This window comes from Mytilus californianus, unplaced genomic scaffold (genome assembly GCF_021869535.1).
Source record: "Mytilus californianus isolate M0D057914Y unplaced genomic scaffold, xbMytCali1.0.p SCAF_88, whole genome shotgun sequence".
Classification (NCBI taxonomy): Eukaryota; Metazoa; Mollusca; class Bivalvia; order Mytilida; family Mytilidae; genus Mytilus; species Mytilus californianus.
In genome coordinates, this window is record NW_026262743.1 from 107,142 (window position 1) to 128,919 (window position 21,778).

The 21,778-nt window shown below is 33.8% G+C and overlaps 1 long non-coding RNA gene across 2 annotated transcripts; it reads right to left on the reverse strand.

The window, feature by feature from the left end:
- Positions 1-15,430: 15,430 nt before the first annotated feature.
- On the reverse strand, positions 15,431-17,880 carry LOC127713911 (uncharacterized). 2 transcript variants are annotated; one of them, XR_007987532.1, is made up of 3 exons: positions 17,824-17,880; positions 16,470-16,636; positions 15,431-15,778 (listed from the first exon to the last, which is right to left on the reverse strand). It is a non-coding gene; the product is annotated as an uncharacterized LOC127713911 (long non-coding RNA). The 2 variants fall into 2 exon arrangements; XR_007987533.1 differs by lacking the exon at positions 17,824-17,880 and adding an exon at positions 17,385-17,590.
- Between the last annotated feature and the right edge of the window lie 3,898 nt (positions 17,881-21,778).

Genomic DNA, 21,778 nt, shown 5'->3' on the forward strand with positions numbered 1-21,778 from the left:
GTGATGAATCATAAGGAGGTTCAAAAAATTTGGAGGGGGGATTTTTTTTCCTTTTTTTTCTTTAAAATTTTCCATTTTAAATTGGTTATTTCTGATTTATATATAAAAGCAAATAATAATGATATGGTTATAATAGGTAAATTAAAATTTTTTAAGTTCTTAGACCACATTCATTCTGTGTCAGAAACCTATGCTGTGTCAAATATTTAATTACAATCCAAATTCAGTGCTGTATCAAGCTTGAATGTTGTGTCCATACTTGCCCCAACTGTTCAGGGTTCGACCTCTGCGGTCGTATCAAGCTGCGCCCAGCGGAGCATTTTATTAAAATTGGAGTTATCTTCCTTTGTCCATGATTATGGTTGAATCAAGTACAATCAATGCTTTATACAATGCAATGTTTAATTTTGCCTTCCACTGATAAAACACAGATCAAGTTGAATTATGGTAGTGTCACTTTAACCATTATTGAGTGATGCCCCTTTATAAATCGAAAAACTGTAAAATTTTTAGTTTCCGTTCTGTAACTTAAGTTTGCCCCAACCAAACATGAAACCTATACACAATACTTATTACCACAAAACTAAGATCAAGTACAAATTTGGGTAGCGTCACTTTTATTGTTCTTGAGTTATGTTCATTTTTAATGTATGCAAGCAGGGGCATCATCTGTGTCCATGGGGACACATTCTCCATTTATTTTGTATAATCCGCCAACACATTTTTAAAATATCCTGTATACAAAAATAAAAGTTGTTAATTGAATAAAACAACCTCTCAACTACAAAAGGCAATGAAAGAATTATATAGGCATCCGATATTTTTTAAAACCAATAAAATTTGTTCAGCAGAATCTGCTACCCATAGAGATGAAATGAATCCGTATGCTTGAAGTAAGATTAGCATATGTTGATACTATATTATCATACATGAAATTGAATATTATGTCCAGAACAGTGCAAGACATAGAGGTGTATACGAATGAAAGTTATGATAGATCCGAATTTTATTCAGAATGCACCAATAAGAAACCGTAGTTTTTCTTCAATTTATTTACCTAAAACTATTATATCAGCTGTAAAATTATTATTATATGTACGCCTACATTGCACTACACAATGGAAATTAACAATGTATATTTATATAAACGATCAAACTTGTAATAAATAAATAAATAATAATAAATAAGCTTTATTTAGAGTCGGCAAAGTATACAAACAGAGTCAACATAAGCTCTAATGAGGTTTTAACCGTTTTATCCGTTTGGCGTATTATAACATTTTGTTACTGTCATAAATCTCTTTTTTACTTGAAATATCTTCATTTCCAAGTATTGGCAGGATCTTATTCCGGAGTATGTGAAATATTTTCCCAATGCAAAATTTTAATAATAGTTACGTATTTTTCATTTGCCAAAAATTTTTGAACATAACAATTCCGGAGTATGTGAAATATTTCAACATGCAAAATTTTGATAATAGTTAAGTATTTTTTATTTTCCAAAAATTTTTTTGGACATTACAATTTTCAAACAAAGACAAAATACTTGACAGTCACACATAACATTTTTATTTAAAGATTTATATACTTTATCAAATATTGGTCACGAAAATAACAAATTTTCTCGTATCATGATTCTATGATTTTTGGAACTCTAGTCCTATAACATGAGACCTCGGGCCAATGTTTTCTTTTTATGATATTTTCCTTTTACTTATTTTGCTATTTGTTAATTTTCTATTTTCTGTTGTATCTATCAATATGCCAACAGAGTTCGCATTAAAAAAAAAAAGAAAAAAAAAAAGACAGGGTGAATATCGCAATAATAAGAACTTGCATTCTGATAACTAATTATAGATCTTTATGCAGACTTTTTTTGTAATCACAATAATTAAACTCACAATTTAGTCCATTCGTCAAAAGTTGCAATAATAAATGCACACAATAATTTCTGAATTTACAGTAGGTAAAAATGTTGTCAGTTAATAGTGAGACACAAGTTTTCCCAGACAATATATAATTCTTTTGGTTGTTTTGTTTTGGTTGCTGTCTCATTGAACAAAACTATATTCTATTTCTCCTTTTATCCAGAAAATATAACTTTTGAAATAGAAACTGAATAGCATATGGATGGAAAACAAATGCCAAACGGCGCATGCTCAAGGGTAGATGGTCAGCCAAAATTAGTGGGATATAAAAATGTAAAATATTCAGAAACCCGTATCGTTTGGGGGTAATGAAGGATTGAATCTGCAATGAAATATAGTAGATATACGTTTGAAGAAAAAATCCGTGTGTTTTAGTGATAACTATGACTATGACTTATTAAATGTGTTGTGGTCATCGACTCAGTTCGGACAATCATTAAAAATGGAGGACTTTTAAAACAACTCACGGAGTAAAAGGTACATTGTTTACATTTGACGTTATATATTGTAAGCACTACACACGCAAGTACACAAACCATTAACAATACAGAGTCATCCATACTCAATTTACTCAACTTGTATTGAACTGTTTTACAACATAAATTGATGTCCTCTCCTAGTTCCACAAATACCGGTAAAAGGCGTATGCGAACAAGTAATCCCACCCCACCAAAACGTGAAGATAAAAGATCACGCACAGACGTAATGGATCAACGTTACATAGACGTTAGTTCTCATACTGCTGAAGCGGTGCACACACTCTTACCACAATTTACCATCTCTGATGAAGACATACAAAAAATAGCAGATGCTGTAAAGTCCAATATTATTACTGACATTACAAATCTAATCAGGTCGCACACAGAGCCACTACTTGAACAAATTGACCAACTGAAATACGAAAACAAAAAACTTAGAGAAGATGTAGATGCAGTCGAACAATATGGGCGAAGAAGCTTAATCCGCATATCTGGTGTCCCTGAACCAAATGATGAGAGAAACACAACAGAAGTTGTTTGCAAAATTATTTCTGATATTGATCCCGAGTTTAAGGGAGTTGACATTCTCAGATCACATCGAGTTGGTAAATTATCAAACCCCGATGATAACAGTGATCCAAAACATCGTCAGATCATTGTTAGATTATCATAACCTGGTGTCAAGTTCAGGATACTCAAATGTAGAAAAAATCTGAAAGAAACTGCAAACTTTAAGTCGGTCTACATCAATGAAGATTTAACCATACTTCGCAACAATATACTCTATCACTGCAGAAAACTGTTGAAAAAGAACAAAATTAAACAGCTATGGACAACAAATGGTAAACTTTGTATGCTTGACAAACAAGATCAATTCTATGATGTAACTACAACAACTAGATTCGTCCAAGCAGTCGACAAGGTAGACCCGTCCTACAATACACCAGATGGATGGTAGTAAAGTATAACTAACTTAGTAGTATTAATAAACTCATTTGTGTTGTTTTGATTAACCTATGATGATGATATCTTAATATTTAAAATATGTTCTTTTGCAAACTAACAAATCAGGTTTTTTGAGGGTTTTTTTTTTCTTCTTTTTTTTTACTACTATAATATACATAGTAAATTCCAATGAGGTGAAGGTTATTATATTTAAACCAATCAAGTTGACCATGTCATATATTTCTTTTTCATTGGCCAATGAGTAAATGAATTCACACGGCAATTGTAGATGTCAATTTGTACACCACATTTAAGACTATCGATTTTTCAGTTTATACCGATGGTTTAAATTTGTTTACCTGCGTACATGCAGACATTTAAAGAAATTGAGGTGTCTTGAGGGTTGTACTTTGTTTATTTTTATGGTATACGTGGATAGCGTCATTTTTCTGTTCTTTTCTTCTGAAAAGCATTTTACATCTCAATGCATGATAATTGAAAATTGAATTCCAGCATTCAACCTTATTTATAGTAATAGTTGTGGTAAATGCGTATTTCTTTTCTAACTATATTTAGGTCAATCAAATTATTCTAGGAGAAAATTGTAGTGTTACATGTACCTATGAACAATTTAGATACATACAAGTCATTACAAGTACACAATGTGTGCAGTAGTATTAAGTTTACAAATCTCATTATTGTTGAAAAACAGTCAAATTTATTATACCTATACACACACACATTTAGTACGTATCCACGTCTTTTTTCATGCAAGGTTATACTAATTACATTATTATGTATTCAGAACCCCCGAACAATATTATTCATAAATATAGTGTTCTTGTTATGTTCACATATATTTTTTGTTCCTTGATTTTTCTCATTTTTTTTACATTCTTTTTTAAATTTTGTGACACACTTCGAATCGGACCATGCGCTACTGAAGAATTTCGCCTGACGAACAGGATGATCCGCTCATATGTACAGGTCATGCTCTCTCGCGCCAATTTTGTGCATACCTCGGGAGTCACCTAATGGGGGTTGACGTATCATGCTACCGAGAGAGTATTGGCCGGTTCTTATGTGCTGCGCATACTGTCAAGAAGGGAAAGAGATTATCGTTCCTTGATATAATCTGCATTTCCCTTTTCGCAAAGTACGATATCCGTATGTTACCAGTTACTATACTGTTACATTTTGTATTTCACCAAGTCGATACACGAAGCATCATTTCACAGCAAGTTGATAAATGTAACGCTAGGATTTCCAAGTGTACACACGACCGTTTACATGATTATTGTGATCTTATCATAGCTTGCTCGTTTAGTATAGTTTGTATCTTGTTGTTGATATCCGGCATTGAACCAAATCCAGGTCCGTTGACTGCAGAGTCAAGCTCTAGTAGTAATAGTAGCCTTGATGATGTCTTTAAAAACGCTGTTTCATTTATGCATCTTAATATTCAGAGTATTGTTCCGAAGCTTGAGTTGATTGCCGCTGAATATTCTTGCCATGAAATACTCTCGTTTACCGAAAGCTGGCTTTCTCCGCAAGTAAGCAATGAAGCCATTTTGTTACCGGGTTATAAAACACCATTCCGAAGAGATCGGGTGGGAAAGGCAGGGGGAGGTGTTATAGTATATGTTAAAGATTGAATTGCACCGAAAGGCGAGACTTAGTAGTCTGTGATATTGAGTGTATATGGCTCGAAGTTAGATTCAAGACCAAAAAATATCTTTATGGGACCTTTTACGTCCCACCTAACAGTAGTCCACAGGTATGGGACAACATAGAACAGTCTATCGACCTTGCCTTATCTTGTAATTTAGATATCATAGTTACAGGCGATTTTAACACCAACCAGTTAAGGAACACCACTAATGATAGAATTAGTATGATTAAAGCACAATTCAGTCTACATCAACTTATTTCCGACCCAACTTATATTACAGAACACAGTTCTTCACTTCTTGACCTTATTTTAGTAAATGACCCAGTTAACCTCCTATTTTCTGATATCGGTGCCCCATTACTCGACCAAATACGATATCATTTACCAGTAATAGGTATCCTTACCCAGCCTTGCAAGTTACATCAAGTTTTTAAGCGTAAAGTATACATGTATGATAGAGGTGATTATGACTCATATAGACACCAGCTATCACTTGTTGATTGGGATGCTTTATTTATTACAAATGACGTTGATGCCATAGCATGTGCTATAACGGACGAACTTATTGACAAGGCAAATAAAAACATTCCTAACCGAATTATTACAGTCAGAAAAGATAAACCACCATGGCTTACCGCTGATATCAAAAGGATGATTCGTAAAAAAAATCGTATCCATAAAAGAGCCAAAAAAACATATTCTGCACCGGACTGGGCAAAATTTCGATTATTTAGGAATAAATGTAATAAACTAGTTTTAAACTCAAAAACTGATTATTTTTCAAAATTGTCAACCAAAATTATATCTGAAACTCATGGTGGCAAACAATATTGGAGTCTTATTAAATCTTTGATGAAATGTGACTCCAGTGACAGTCGCAACATTCCCCCTTTACAGATAGACGATGATCTGATCTGTGACGATACAAAAGAGGCAAAAATATTTAATGATTATTTTTGTGGTCAATCAAATCTTGATGACTCTAACATACATCTGCCAGACATACCTGACACACGAACAGAGGTACTCGGTGATATGATAATATCTGAGAACGAGGTAGTAGACATTTTGAAGATTTTGGACGTATCAAAAGCATCGGGACCAGATCGAATAAGCCCACGACTTCTAAAGGAAGCATATGGAATTCTGAAATACCCTTTGTGCAGGTTATTTAACCTGTCTTTATCAGTTGGCAAGTTTCCTTCTGACTGGAAATGTGCTAATGTTACCCCTGTATTTAAGAAGGGCTCTACAAGTGACTACAGAAACTACAGACCGATCTCATTGATAAGCGTTATCGGAAAAGTCATGGAAAGATGTGTTTTTAAGCATATTCATAATTATCTACTTGCTAACCAGATAATTACACCCAACCAATCAGGTTTCACTCAAGGGGACTCAGCCATTAATCAATTGCTTAATATTACATATGAGTTTGGGAAGGCATTAGATGACGGGAAAGAAATTAGAGTATTTTTTTGTGATATAAGTAAGGCATTTGACAGAGTTTGGCATAAGGGTTTGTTGAGAAAATTAGAAGCTATTGGCATTAAAGGTTCTATTTTGGCATGGGTAAAAAATTATCTATCTGATAGAAAGCAAAGGGTTGTAATTAATAATGTATCATCCAAGTGGGGCAATATAAAGGCTGGAGTACCCCAGGGGTCGATCCTGGGACCTCTTTTATTTTTGATATTTATCAATGATATCATATCTGATATACAGTCCACTATTAAGTTGTTTGCTGATGATACAAGTTTATATTTGATAGTAGATGACCTCCGAGAATCGGCAAACAACTTGAATAGTGATCTCGCAAAAATCCATAGATGGTCTTCAAATTGGCTAGTGACCTTTAACCCTCAGAAAACCGAGACCATGACAATTTCACGGAAACTTCACAAACCTGATCATCCAAAACTTAACATGAACAACGTAACTGTAAATGAGGTATCTACCCATAAACACCTTGGATTACATATTTCAAACGATGGCACTTGGCATAAACATATTGATGTAATAACCGAAAAGGCATACAAACGACTGAATGTTCTACGAAAATTTAAATTCATCCTTGACAGACGAACACTCGAGACAATATACCTAACATATATAAGACCATTATTAGAATATGCTGATGTTATCTGGGACAACAATACACATCTTTTGATTGATAAAATTGAAAAAGTACAAGCAGAGGCTGCCAGGATCGTAACTGGGGGTACTAGGTTGGTGTCCATAGAGAGATTATATCTCGAAACGGGTTGGGAAAAGCTTAAAGATCGAAGGGAGGGCCACAGATTAATTTATTTTTACAAGATGAAAAATCATATTACTCCGGAATATTTATCAAACTTAGTTCCAGAATCCCATGCAACCATAATACGAGAAACTCGTCACTAATCCCCCCTGTTCGAACAAGAACAGCCCTGTATTCGAATTATTATTTACCGGCAACTGTACGTTCATGGAATCTCCTCCCTGAGAATGCTAAGACCAGTACTTCGGTGGGGGCATTCAAGAATTGTGTCCAGTCTCGGGTGACAAAGCCTCCAAATTATTATTACATTGGTAAGCGATTAGGTCAAATGTATCACTCAAGACTTCGAATGCAATGCAGTTCTCTAAATCAACATCTTTTTGTAAAAAATATAGTGGCCTCACCACTTTGTTTATGTAGTGCTATAGAAACAACAGCGCATTACTTGTTGCACTGCCCCCGATTTCACATCATGCGTGAACAGCATTTTTATAACATCAATATCATACATTTCTTGTCGGAAGAAATTTTGCTACACGGTTCAACGGATTTCAGCTACGAACAAAACATTGAAATATTCTTGGCAGTTCAAACATTCATACGCAGTAGCAAAAGATTTGTCATATGATTACAATCATCTTGTTCAACAAGTAATACTTATATCTTAAATAATTGTGTCCGTTCAGAAACATACACTTTATTATTGTATATCTGATGTAAAAAAAAAAAAAAAATTTCTCTTTTGTGTTCACAACCTTATTACATATATATGTTTTGTTTGTTTTCCATCTAGTGTAACATTGTTAATTTTTTTACACTCTACTCTTTGAGTATTACAATATGAAATGTTCTTATTTGAATTAGGAAACGGATTAATATAAGCTAACAGCTTGTTTCTGGATCCTATTAATTATTCACTTGTATTAATATGTAAATGCCAATTTGTGTACATTACTTAACCTGAATTTAATTAATAAAATATGTTTACACAATAAAAAAAATAAAAAAAATGATGTAAAATATTTCAAGTGGCCATTTAGGTCAGGGGTTGGTGAGGTAAAAGATGAGGCAAAGGCATGTGCATTTACCACAACTGCCACTTGGTATTATGATTTCCAAAATTTACAAATCTCATAGCTACCTTCTGTATTAAAGACAACTGCATATATTGCAGTTTGCATATCATGAATTGTGTTTGCAGCAAAATTCACTACAGACAGCAAAAAATAAAATAATTCAGCTCTATTAAAATTCATTTTTTGAAACATTTCTTATTTTTATTCCTCAAATGTCTATGAGATCAAATTTATAAAACATTTATTAGCATTGTTAATTTCAATATACTAGTAATTGTTGACATGTATACATACACCATGTACATGTACAATCATTAGCTGATCAGCTCTATATTTTCATTATTTTTATATCAATATTCTTCATCAGTGTTTTTTATAAGACTCAATAATCTGTATTCATCATTGGGACAGGTAGGTAAAGTAGGTCCTTTTGATCTTGGATTTTTTTTATGGATTTTGACAGCACTAAAGCATATAGTTCCAAATTATAGTTGATCTTGGCTTCTTAAGTGGATTCTGACAACACATTGCATATAGACACCAAGTGTAGATGATCTTGGGTTCTCTCATATGGATTCTGACAGTACTTTGATTATACATGTAGTTCAAAGAATTGTTGATCTTGGCTTCTAATGTTGTTCTTAAGTTTCAGCACTTTACATATAGTTCCCAATTGCAAGACAAGATGTTACTGGCTTCTCCTGTTAATTCTGTCAGTACTTTGCCAATAGTTTCCAAGTAAAGTTGAACATTCCAGTATCTTTCACAACAAAACACTCCTTCCTCTTACATGTACTTGAAGCCTGAAATGAAATGTCAGAGTATTTCTGTCAGAAAATCAACCATGATTGACATTTAAAAGCATACTGTAATTCATATTTTAAATAAATGGGGAATGTGTCCATGGGACACAGATGATGCCCCTGCTTGCATATAAAGTTATAAAGGAACATAAATAAAGAACGGTAAGAGTGACACTACCCAAATTTTTACTTGATCTGAGTTTTGTTGTAATAAGTAATGTGTATAAGTTTCATAACATTTGGATGAGGCAAACTAAATTTAGAGAACGGAAACAAAAAATTCAGCAATTTTTCAATTTGTAAAGGGGCATTACTCTAGAACAGTAAAAGTGACACCACCAAAAAAAAATTCAAATTTGATCTGTGTTTGTTGGTAATAAGCATTTTGTATGTTTCATAACATTTGGTTGAGGCAAACTGAAGTTAGAGAACGGAAACCAATTTTGGGACGTACGTACAGACAGACAAGAGTAAAACTTAATGTCGCTACGGCGTAAAAAATGAAGAATTTGCAATAATGAGTAAATTAAATAAAATTACATGCACAGCAAGTGTAAATGGTGATTTTGTTTTTTTATGTTGAATACAGACTTTTCGGGGCATGCTGTTTCGCTGCCAGGGACAAGTTATTTCTTTGCCTAAAAATTCTTAAATGCAACTGAGCTACATTTGTACTCCTCGTCAATCAAATTATGCTGAGGTGTGTTGTACCCTGTTTGGAATATGGGATACACAAATTTTGTATATAAAAATACTAAGCACAAAACAATAATGAATTTTTTAACTCAAATGTATGTGTTACTTGGTAAACAAGATAAGCCCTACACGTGTATGTTTAAACCTGATACTCGACGTTATGAAATATTTTATACCAGAGAAACGGGGGGGGGGGGGGGGGGGGGCGGGGGTGTAATTGTAAACAAATTGTGAAAGACGAATCCGTCAATAAAATGTATTGCATCGTACTGTAGTGGTTATAATTTACAAATTAGGCCATTTATATTCTCAAGAAAACAAACAAAACAATCGAACCCCTTGTCAGAGCGGGTGGACAGGGGTAAGGGAATGTTCATGGGAATGAGGGATCAGGAGGCGGGAAACGGGGGTATCATGTGCAGGTCCGTTAGTTAGCCTGGTCTGAAATGAAAATAAAAGGAACTAGTTTCATAGAAGTAAATCTTATGAAGATTATAAATAGAAAAGACCCTTTGATCTCGTGTAAGTCAACAATAAAAATAAACTTAGTATATCTTTATTTTATCGTGTTATAGAACTACACTAACAAAAGCATGATTAAGATTAAAGGAAGGGTACAAAAAGACTCAGGGTGTGAATGTAAAAGGGATGAACGTGAAATTATTGGAGCGAACATGATATTGGGTGAAAGGACAAGAATTCGAGAAGAGACGGGGGGGGGGGGGGGGGGGGGGACATAATCTGGGAAACATATTTTGCCATTAATGATTTTTTTGTCTGGGAGCAAAGGGGATGGTAGTAGAAGTTAGGGGAGACAATTTTAGAGTAAAAGGGAAGGGAAATGGAAGTTCGGGATAGGGAGTGGGAATCATGAACCCCTTGTCCGAGGGAAGTTATGGGGTACCCCACATTACTAAAGTCAGTATAGACGTTAACGATAAATATTTTCCTCCATTTGACCCTAACGTGGCTACGAAATAAGATTTTACGAATGACGATATATAATCAAGACTCATTCGACGCTAACGGTAGCGCAGATGCTGACAATGACCATCTCCTCCTCTTTGACTTTTTGACACGGATATTTTTCAAAACAGGCTATACATGTTCACAACTTGCCAGTTAACAGGTTAAGGGTCAAGTAAACACATAAATAAGATACCAGCCATAACGATAATACATAGAACAGAAATTTAGCCCATGCAAGGTTTCAGCCGCAGTGATTTTCTACAGTAGCGAGTATTTTGAGATAACCCCCACTTTGTATTTTTCGTGATACTGATAACATTTGGCTGTCTAATATATTAAAATCTATGTTTTCTTATGTAATGACTCTACCTTCATCGCTGTCTGTTTTTATTTCGATAAGTGTATGAACCCTTGACCGGTTATTTGGGTTCTTCTTTTACACTTTCAAAATAGGATAACAAATCATTGTCACGTGCTCGTGTGTGTTAAAGGACACGAATGCACTCCATAAAAGTGTTTTCTGCGTGTATTATAAAAATATAAAAATGATGGGGGGGGGGGATTGAAAATATTTCAGACATCGAAATTACTTTCTCTAAGCCAAGAATAAAAAGGCAGACTGTTTGTCTGTTCTTAATATTTCTTGAATTGATGTCTTTTCGTCCCCTGACGATATCTAAAAACAAATTTAAGGGGGGGGAGGGATTAAATGTTTGATTCTAAATGTCTTTACAATCGTAAAATTTTCTTCAACGCGGATGAATTAATATTCAGCAAGAAATTTACATAAAAAGTGGTTTTTTTTTTATTTAAACTTATTTTCATCTGATGAAAAAAAAGTGTCGGTGCTTTTACATAATTTTGATTTCGGGTACCAGGTAACACTGCATCCTCGTGTAATTATTAATTTGATGAAAATCTTACAATTTTTGAAGATTTTTAAATTACAAAAATGTCAATGTCCTGTTTTTAATTATAGATATCAATAATACTGCATTGGAAAGCCCTTGAAACTTGAAAATGATCCTCCGCCTCCATTAAAAACAATGACTAAAGAATGTGATTTGGTGCAAGTCGTCCAAATATGTTGGATATTAAAAAAGGGACTCCGTGTAGTGGTATTATAATATAATCATTGAAAGCTCTGAGAGTCTCATTAAATTATAGCCTCAGATAATAGCTAGCACTAGCTGCAATATTATCAAGTCAAAACTTCTTTTTTTTACCACATTATTCACATTTTTCCGTATTTATTCTCTGTTCTTTTCAATTCACTATATTGACAATTTAACAACTAGACGATTCCAGAATGTATATAAATAATGCGAGTATATAATACAGTGGTTGGATTTAATCGAAATTTCGTATTTCATATTATTATCCTGCCCTGAAAACCTGTCCAATGTTTTTTAGAGAAGAACCTCTCATACATAGTGTTCATGCAAGTTGGCTACTTTATCTTCAGCATTGTTCACTGAATCAGCATAGGCGGATCTAGGCCCCCTTTAGAGGGACAAATTTGGTTGATTATATAGGGAATCACTGATCCATGACTGTAACGGACCCCCTAATAAAAACTTCTGGGTCCGCCACTGGAATGGCTAATTGTAATGCACAAACTTTAAGGAAAATATAAATATTTAGCAAGGATGCCACTTTTTCTTTAGGAAGTATCCAATATTCCGTCAATGAAACTAATCTGGAAAAGGGTTGAATCATTATCAGAGACATATATACATGTATATATATATATGTCTCTTGTTGAATAATTTGTATATTTATAAAATGTGGATTGCAGATCTTTGATGAAAAAAAATAACCTTTTTAATTTATGACGATTTGAAGCTTGACATAATTAAGAAACAGGTAGGCACCGTTTATAAAATATTTTTCTTTAATACCTATAGATTTAGATTGTATGCCTTTTGGGAGTTTTAAAATATATATACCCTTATTTGCTAACATCAAGAACAAAGCTCTATTCATTTGTTGTTTACTACCCATGGAAGTAAGTATCTATATAGACGCTGGTGTTACTCCAAAAAATGTTATCGTTCGCTGCCGACGAAACACCTTTCAATATCGTGAATATTTTTTAAACAATACGGATACAGGAATTAGCTAGGAGTTTCCAATTTACTTGGATACCAAAAAATCACTCCCACGTCCATGCATTCAAGAAGAGGATATCTTAAAAACTCATAGGCGTGTTTAACGTTTTGTTTTTGTATTTCAACCAAAGATGCAGACACTCGAATTTTCTTTGTTAACAAACTGTGCCCTTTTGACAAACACGTTCCCTTAACTTTATGAGGCAGATTTCACACAGAAGCTTCTTTGAGCATGTTACAAGAAATATAAGAAGCTGACATTATCCCTTTTAACATGCGTACTTATCTTTCTTATTCTTATTAACTTATTAATCTTGTATTAACTGAAGCACATCTTATTTCCATGGAGATTTTTAGCCCAGCCCATGGTCAGGGATTATTGACTTTAAGAGCTTTTGCATGCAGGGACATGAATGAGTTACTTTTCAGTAGATTCATTTGGTCTCTGGTGGAGAGTTGTCTTTTTCATGATTGGCGATCATACCACATATTTTTATTTATTATAAGGGTGACATTTCTGTGTGTCAACTGTTTGTTCTTAATTAAATGTTAAGCTGTTACACCGTCACAGGTTACAGGAGAATTTAGCACTTACAGTATGTGTAAGCCCACCACACTCTCATACTGTATGACCTTGTTCTAAGTAAGTAGTGGGAGACTCTGTGGTTGTTTTTGGTTGCTTTTTGTCATATTAACTTTTGTTTGATACTTGCATTTATAAATGTGTGAGGATCCTGATTTTACACCAACAAACTACACTACTTATAAAAACACCAAAATGTACAATGCGACAGGGATAAACCAGTTTTATCTGCATACAAACGGTATCCTTTGCCTTTCCTAGGACCATGTATCTTAAAACAAGTAAAACTGTGAGCTACTGCTCACTGATGATACCCCCGCCGAAATATTTCGGTAAACATGAAGTTGTTGAGTGATGAATCTGAAAACGCATCACACGGTGTAACTTACTTATATAAACCCTGAAACTAAATTTCAGAAATCCTTGTCAAGTAGTTCCTGAGAAAAATGTGACAAAAATATTCATGGGACGGACGGACTGACAGAGAGGTAAAACAGTATATACCCACACTTTTTTAAAGCGAGTTATAACAACAACAATAAAATGCTTCGCTGAGTGCAGCTGGATACGACCACAGAGGTCCAACCCTGAACTGTTGGGGAAAAATGGACACAATATTCGCGCTTGATACAGGTCTGAATTTGGATTGTAAATAAATATTTGACACCTAATAGGTTTCTGACACCGAATAACTGTAGTCAAAGAACTTAGAATTGGTTATATGATTTGAATTTATATTCAATTTTTTGCTTTTGTGCAATACACTATGCTGCTGCGAAATTGAACCCCCCAAAAAAAATTTACCCCCCCCCCTTTTTTTGACAAAAAGAAATAATATTTGAAGACATTTTCTTTTTAATTTCTGAAATCTGAAATGAAAAAAATAAATTGCTCCCACAATTTCTTTTTTACCCCCCCCCCCCCCCCTTTTCCAAAAAAAATTATTTCCCTCAACATATGGTCATAATCTCAATTCAAATTTGCAATGGAGGTTGCAACCATAATTACCAATTTAAATACATCATATAAGTCTTAAAATAGAAAAAAAAATCCCCTCCCTAAATTTTTTGAACCCCCTTATGATTCATCACCCCCCAACTCAATCCCAGCCTTCCCTTTGTGGTATGGTACCTTGCAGTACAATTTCAGAGAGATCCATACACTTAAACACAATTTATTATCTGGAAACTGTAAAAATGCTTGTTTTTTGGCCCTAAATTCCTAAACATTTTGGGCAATTACCCCCAAACTCAAACCCAGCTTTCCCTTTGTGATAGGGAACCTTGTAGTACAATTTCATAAAGATCCATACACTTACACACAAGTTATTGTCCTGAAACTAGAAAAATGCTTGTTTTTTGTCCCTTTTTGGCCCCTAATTCCTAAAATTTTGAGGCAACTACCTCCAAAATCAATCCAAGCCTTCCCTTTGTGGTATGGTACTTTGCAGTACAATTTCAGAGAGATCCATACACTTGAACACAAGTTATTGTCTGGAAACTAGAAAAATGCTTGTTTTTTGCCCCTTTTTTTGCCCCTAATTCCTAAAATTTTGAGTCAATTACCCCCAAAAATCAATCCAAACATTCCCTTTGTGGTATGGAACCTTGTGGTACAATGTCAGAGAGATCCATACACTAACACACAAGTTATTGTCTGGCTGTTACAAAAATGCATATTTTTGGCCCCTAACTCCTAAACTGCTGGTATCATAACCCCCAAAATCAATCCCAACCTTCCTTTTGTGGTATTGAACCTTATGGTAAAATTTCATAGAGATCCATTCACTCAAACTAAAGTTATTGTGCGAAAACCAATGTATCTTCGGACGACGACGACACCAATGTCATACCAATATACGACCGCAAAAAATTTTTGCGGTCGTATAAAACCTGTGAGGAATAGATACATTAACCAATATCTCAGGACCACCAAATTGAACAAAATTATAAAAGATTGCAAATAATTTGGAAAGAGGGTTAAAAAAATATTAGTCTAATTGGAGCTTGGTAATGTAGCTATTTATAGCTACTTACTAAAAAGTGTGAATAGAAAAAGAAAATAAAGTGTCTTTATTTTCACGTATATCCATTTATCTCTCATACAATGATTATTTTTGTTGTTGTGTTAATAATTGAACATCTTTATAAAACACACTGTTTATTTGTTTCCCTCTTTAGAACAAAATCTGCTTCAAATTAATCAATAAGTAGATCACAATTGTAACCTTCATCTTCACCAGTTTTCCATCCTAACCTGAAATTATAATGTTATACATGTACCGGTAGTGAAAAACAAAAGCATTTCAACCTAAAAATTTGAATTGAAATAATCAATGATTGTGTGTTCTTAAAAAGTGGCAGCCCTGTCAGTCTGGACCCCAAAAATCAAGAAGGTCAATGATGTTGTAGTCCTGATTGCAAACCATTAAAAAGGTTGTGGTTGTTTTATTCTCTTATTTTAAACTGTCTGGTATTTTATATTGGTATACATGTAGCTGCTCAGTAGCAGATCCAGAACTTTTTGTAAGGGGGGCCCGCTGACTGACCTAAGAAATTTTTTCTCACAAAAGGGGGGGTGGTCAATCTTAATTACACCTACATGTACGAAAGTATGTAAAATCTGCAAATACATGACTGAATTTCACTGAGACCACACAATTTGTAGTCTGTGTTGTAAAAATGGTCAATAGCTGTAGGCTATAAAAAATATTTTGAGAACTTGGCAATGTTAATTATAGACAATAATATTTTAATGTTTGTTTATGTACATGTACACTTGTTTGTATTCTTAAATCTTTGAACTTTCAATTCATTTGAGACAGAGTTACATTTTTAAGTCAATAACAGGAAGAAGAAAGAATATTTTCCATGAAATATTACATGCAACTTTTCTCACAAGTAAAAATAACTATTTGAGTATAACCATGATAACTTTAATATCTTACCTTCTTCATTCATTTTTGTACATATAGTTGATGAAAAGTAATTTGTTACAACACTTCAACATGTACAACGTTTAAAAGAACACTATACTCTATAGTAACTGTTTTCATAGTCTGTATGAAAAATTGCAAAAGTAGCTAGGATGTTGGATTCCATGTATTTCCATTGACTGAAATTATATGAAGACATAATATGAAATTCAATATGAACATAACTAGTACTGGATCATTCAAAGCAAAAATAAAATATTGTAGGCTAGCTAAAGGACACATATCTAGAGTGATATAATTTCATGAATGATGGATATTGTTTTGCAATGGTAAATCATTATATGCAAATTACAGATATAAAAAAACTAACACTATATATTAACTAGTTTATAGTTATACCATAGTAAGACTTTTTTACTTTCAATTAGAAATGTTAATTCCACATATTTTACATGATGGTGAACAAGATATATGCTTACTCTTCTAGAGATAAAACTCATACAGTTTATCTAAATGGTTCTATCAAAGATATAGATATAAATATGGCTATTATATTATAGAGCTACGGTTCCCCAGATAATTATAACTATGATTCTATGTAGTTTTTCAAAAATTGTTTGTCTTTTTTGTCTTATTGTGTTGTAGATTTTGTTTGATTTAGGTTTTACTGTACATGTCCTTTTTGATATCTTCTAGCTGTTTCTTTTTTCTACTTTATTGTTTTCAATATATTAATAAATTAATAAAATTTACATGTATTTAAACAATATCACTGTTGAGTGTACTATTTAAATAAAATTTAAAGACAAACATACATGTACAGACCCTTGATACAAGATGTATGTTGTTTATTATTTACATGTAAAATCATGTCATTTTTTTTTATATAATGTAGTAATTAGAACAGATATATTGAAATATTCATACCATACAATTCCTACACGTTTTCAATGATACATCATGTGTTGAAGTACACAAACAACTGGTTATGGTCGCTCATTTGAATAACAATGAAGAGGCATAACATGTGCGTCAAAATGCATAATTTGCACCCGATCTGCAATGATGTTGTCATATAAACATTCGAAAACCTATTAAAGTTTTATCGGACCTTAAGTTTTAAGAAATATCTTATCAAAAAAGGAACAATTGTCAAAAATTCATAAAACCAAGACTTGGTTTTACCAGACATGTGTTTTCGCATCATTTTTAGAAACATTGCAGTTTTTCTCAAGAACCTGAAAAATTTCAATTATCAAAATATGATAACATTAAAATTTTCAACTCAGAGAACCATAAACACTAATCAAATATAAAATTGGGTTGCTCGATTTTCTAAATTCAGACTTTCAAATTGACCACTTACCTCTCTGACTATGACCGGTTTTTTCCAAAATGGCGTCTATCCGGAAGTTAGGTAGGCCTGGCAGTATGCTGCTCAGCAATGGCGACCCTGAAATTTCTGTTGTCCGATTATGGCGCCAAATTAGAGGGAAGCAACTCGCGCCAGACAAAATTACCGTATTTCACCAAAATAATCAAAATTTCGCTTTTTTATAACAAACAGTAAAATGTTAATCACATTTATATTCAGCTATCGTCCATTGATATAATTACAAACATTATTTCATTGAAAGACATCAATAAAAAATTCACAAGAAAGTAATTAATGGAGTGCATTGAAATAAGACCTCATGGGGTAGAGGGGTTAAACAAAAGCTCGTAACTTTTTTAAAAGCCTAGTGACCCCCATTTTATTTTACCTTAAAATGCTCGAAAAGATCATAGCTTTGACACATCCGTTTTTAAAAAAAATCTACCGGGGAAATTTTACGAAAAATCGATTTAACCAATATTTTTTAGCCTTAAACTGAAATTGGAAAATGCAAAATTTAGACATAAATCTGAAAATAAAAGGATTTTTTAAGTCTAGAACAACCAAGTGGAACGTTTACATATCAAATTTAATTGTTTTTTTCACATAATAATCATACTGTCATGGTTCTAAAAGTCTTTGAATTTGATGTAGTCGTTATTGTTGAAAGGGTGGAAAAGTTTGGAAATAGGGTCAAAATCGCACACTTCGCTTCCATTTGAGGGGAAAACGAGCCTAGTGACCCCCTTTTTTCTTCGCATTTTTGGATTCAGCATAAAAAAATCTACAAAATATGTGAAAATAAAAAAATTCTACCGGGGGTCCTTATTGGGGTGAGCCACCTTAATTATCCCATTTTTACGCAAAACGTAATGTCCAACGTTACATTTTGTGTGCAAAAGATCCGAGTTCCGTTTCTTTCCTACGGTATTTTTTTCTGATCATCGTAAAACTTCACAAGAGTATTGCTATTGTTATTGTTATTCGCAAAATAAAGCAAAGTCAATATGACTGGAACCGTAAACCGGAAAATGTTAGTTTGAAACCGGTCTGAAAAATGTCCAAGCATATGCAAGGTAAGCATATATCGGGTTTGCGCAATTTTACCGTGAAATTGGAAAAGCTGAGAAGAAAAATATTTATGATATTTTGAGAGTTTTTTACTTTTCTTCTGGTTCATGATATTTTTTTGGCCGGAAACCATGCGTATAGTTTCTATTGCAATGACTTCAAAAAGTATAGCCATCTTGTCCCAACGAAAAAAACGCTGTATTTTCTTTACAATTCAACTGGAAACAAATAATCATGAGATGAAATTAAAAACCCGAGCATGACATCAATTACGTTTTGCGAACGTTGGGACAAAACGGCTTTACTTTTTGAAACGATCTAAAAATCTTGTTGCCAATCGAAAAAATGTTAAACACTATACTGTTTAAAAAGAAAAAGAAAAAAACTGTTACCGCCTAGTTTTATTTTCTATGATCTAACTATGCTTATTTAATATACCTCAATTGTAAAGAAAATACAGCGTTTTTTTCGTTGGGACAAGATGGCTATACTTTTTGAAGTCATTGCAATGGAAACTATACGCATGGTTTCCGGCCAAAAAAATATCATGAACCAGGAGAAAAGCAAAAAACTCTCAAAATATCATAAATATTTTTCTTCTCAGCTTTTCCAATTTCACGGTATAATTGCGCAAACCCGATATATGCTTACCTTGCATATGCTTGGACATTTTTCAGACCGGTTTCAAAAATAACATTTTCCGGTTTACGGTTTCAGTCATATTGACTTTGCTTTATTTCGCGAATAACAATAACAATAGCAATACTCTTGTGAAGTTTTACGATGATCAGAAAAAAATACCGTAGGACATTACGTTTTGCGTAAAAATGGGATAATTAAGTGTTATAATTCTTGATATTTTAAATTTCGGTTCCTTTTTTTCTATATTTGCAAGTCTAATGTAATAAATTCATCAAGAAATCACTATATTTTTATCGAACTGACCAGTCTACTTTTTTATTTTCATGCTAATCTATAGCAAAATGGAATTGGTACGAACATCGTGCACAACGTCATTGTGTTCGGTAATTGTCGGGATTCTGACGTTGGTATCATTGCCGAATTTCGTATTCATAACGGAACTGTTCCGGAACGGTTTCGGCAAAGACGGTTCGCATTCGGTAAGATCTGGATGCAATATGGACTCAATCGGCACAAAAACAGCAATGACAACTTTCTCCAGTTCATGCCCGTTCTACAGGACACCGTCCAGATAACACAGAACATTGTTACGATTTTTATCCGATATAGAAGAATCTGTCACGACATAATCACGATTTAAATCCGACTAGACAAAATCGGTTTCCCCGAATGTTACGGGACGCACCAAACTGTCGGGGTGCTTTGCCGACCGCTCCGGACCATTCCCAATCAGTAGGAAACTGTTACGAATTTATTCGACTGCGTTCAGACAATTATAGGACATTCCAGATCATTCTGGATAGTAATCCGACTTTTTCACTTTTCGTGTCCTATCACTGTCTGATCTCAAACGGGAGCCATAATCGGCACTGTGTGAACGCCGCATTACAGGTAAACTGTTAAAGGTAAATAGTGAAAATGTCTTGTCAATTTTGTACAGGTGCATCAAAGACTAAAGCGCAAATGTCCATAGTGTTACAGGTAAAACTAAAAGAGCACAAACGTCAAGCGCCCGTCTGGTCACGCCTTGTCTTTCACGATCAAGATTATGCGTTGCCAGATCTTTCACGATCAATTGTGATGAAAAATCAACAAAATCAATGTTTTAAAAAAAAAATAAACGGTTTCAAGGAAAAAAATACCTTTTATTTTACTGTTTTATCTGACACACCAACGATTCAGTTTCAAATACATCAATATATATTGGAATGTGACCATTATTGGTACCATTATTGGTACAACACGTGTTTTTTACTTAATGAATCTCATAGACTTGTGTTGCGCCCTTTTTTTTTTTTTCATAAAGTACTGCATATTTTCTTTATCTTCTTGAACAGTATTATTAATTGAGAAAGTTGAATCATTTTGACAGACATATTTTTTTCCGGATTTGTTCCGCGTTTTGCAAATACAGCAGATTTTGTCACATATTTTGAAGTAGAATTACAACAATAATGTTCCAGAATATCTTATGGATTATATCTCGGATTATACAGATGATAATTATTATAATACTAGAAACCATTCTCACTATAGAGTACCGAGATGTAGAGTGGACATATTTTCTAAATCTTTTTTCCCTTCTTCAATTAGTGCATGGAATTTATTGCCGTTAGATATTAGATCCATTCAATCATCTCCAAATTTCAAAAACATAATCCGGCGAAATGATATTTCATTTTTAGTACCTTAATATTATTTCAGTAGTGTGAAAAGGCCGATTCTACATCACCCCCAATTTCAAGGGCAAAACCTGCATAGGACCCCCAACCCCAGCTCCGGAATGCAAACGGACCGCCTCCCAGTTGAGTATAAAGTAAATACAAGCATGGCATTCGTTCAAAAGATGGAGGAACTCAGAAGTTCAGACAACGAATTTATCAATGATAATGTTTTTGAGGAAAAGGCAAAGGACCAGAGTTTGGAAACCCTGAAATGGAAGGAACTCTCAACCGGTGTGATCTATAAAATCCTGGAAGTGGTAGAAGTAGATGGGAAGTTTGGGAGGAGTAAGATCCTTACCTTGAAAAACAGAGAAGGAGAAACGAATAGGGTGTGGGCCTGCAGTGGACTGAACAGAGAGAAGGAACCCTTGGAAGGAGCCTTCGTGAGAAGTACAGGCTTTAAAGTCAGCAAGAAGACCAAGCAGGAGTACTTCTCTTACGACCTTGTGAGAAATTAAGTCCAAAGAAAAAAAAATTGGGTGGGTTCGAAAAAATTTCCCGATCCGGCA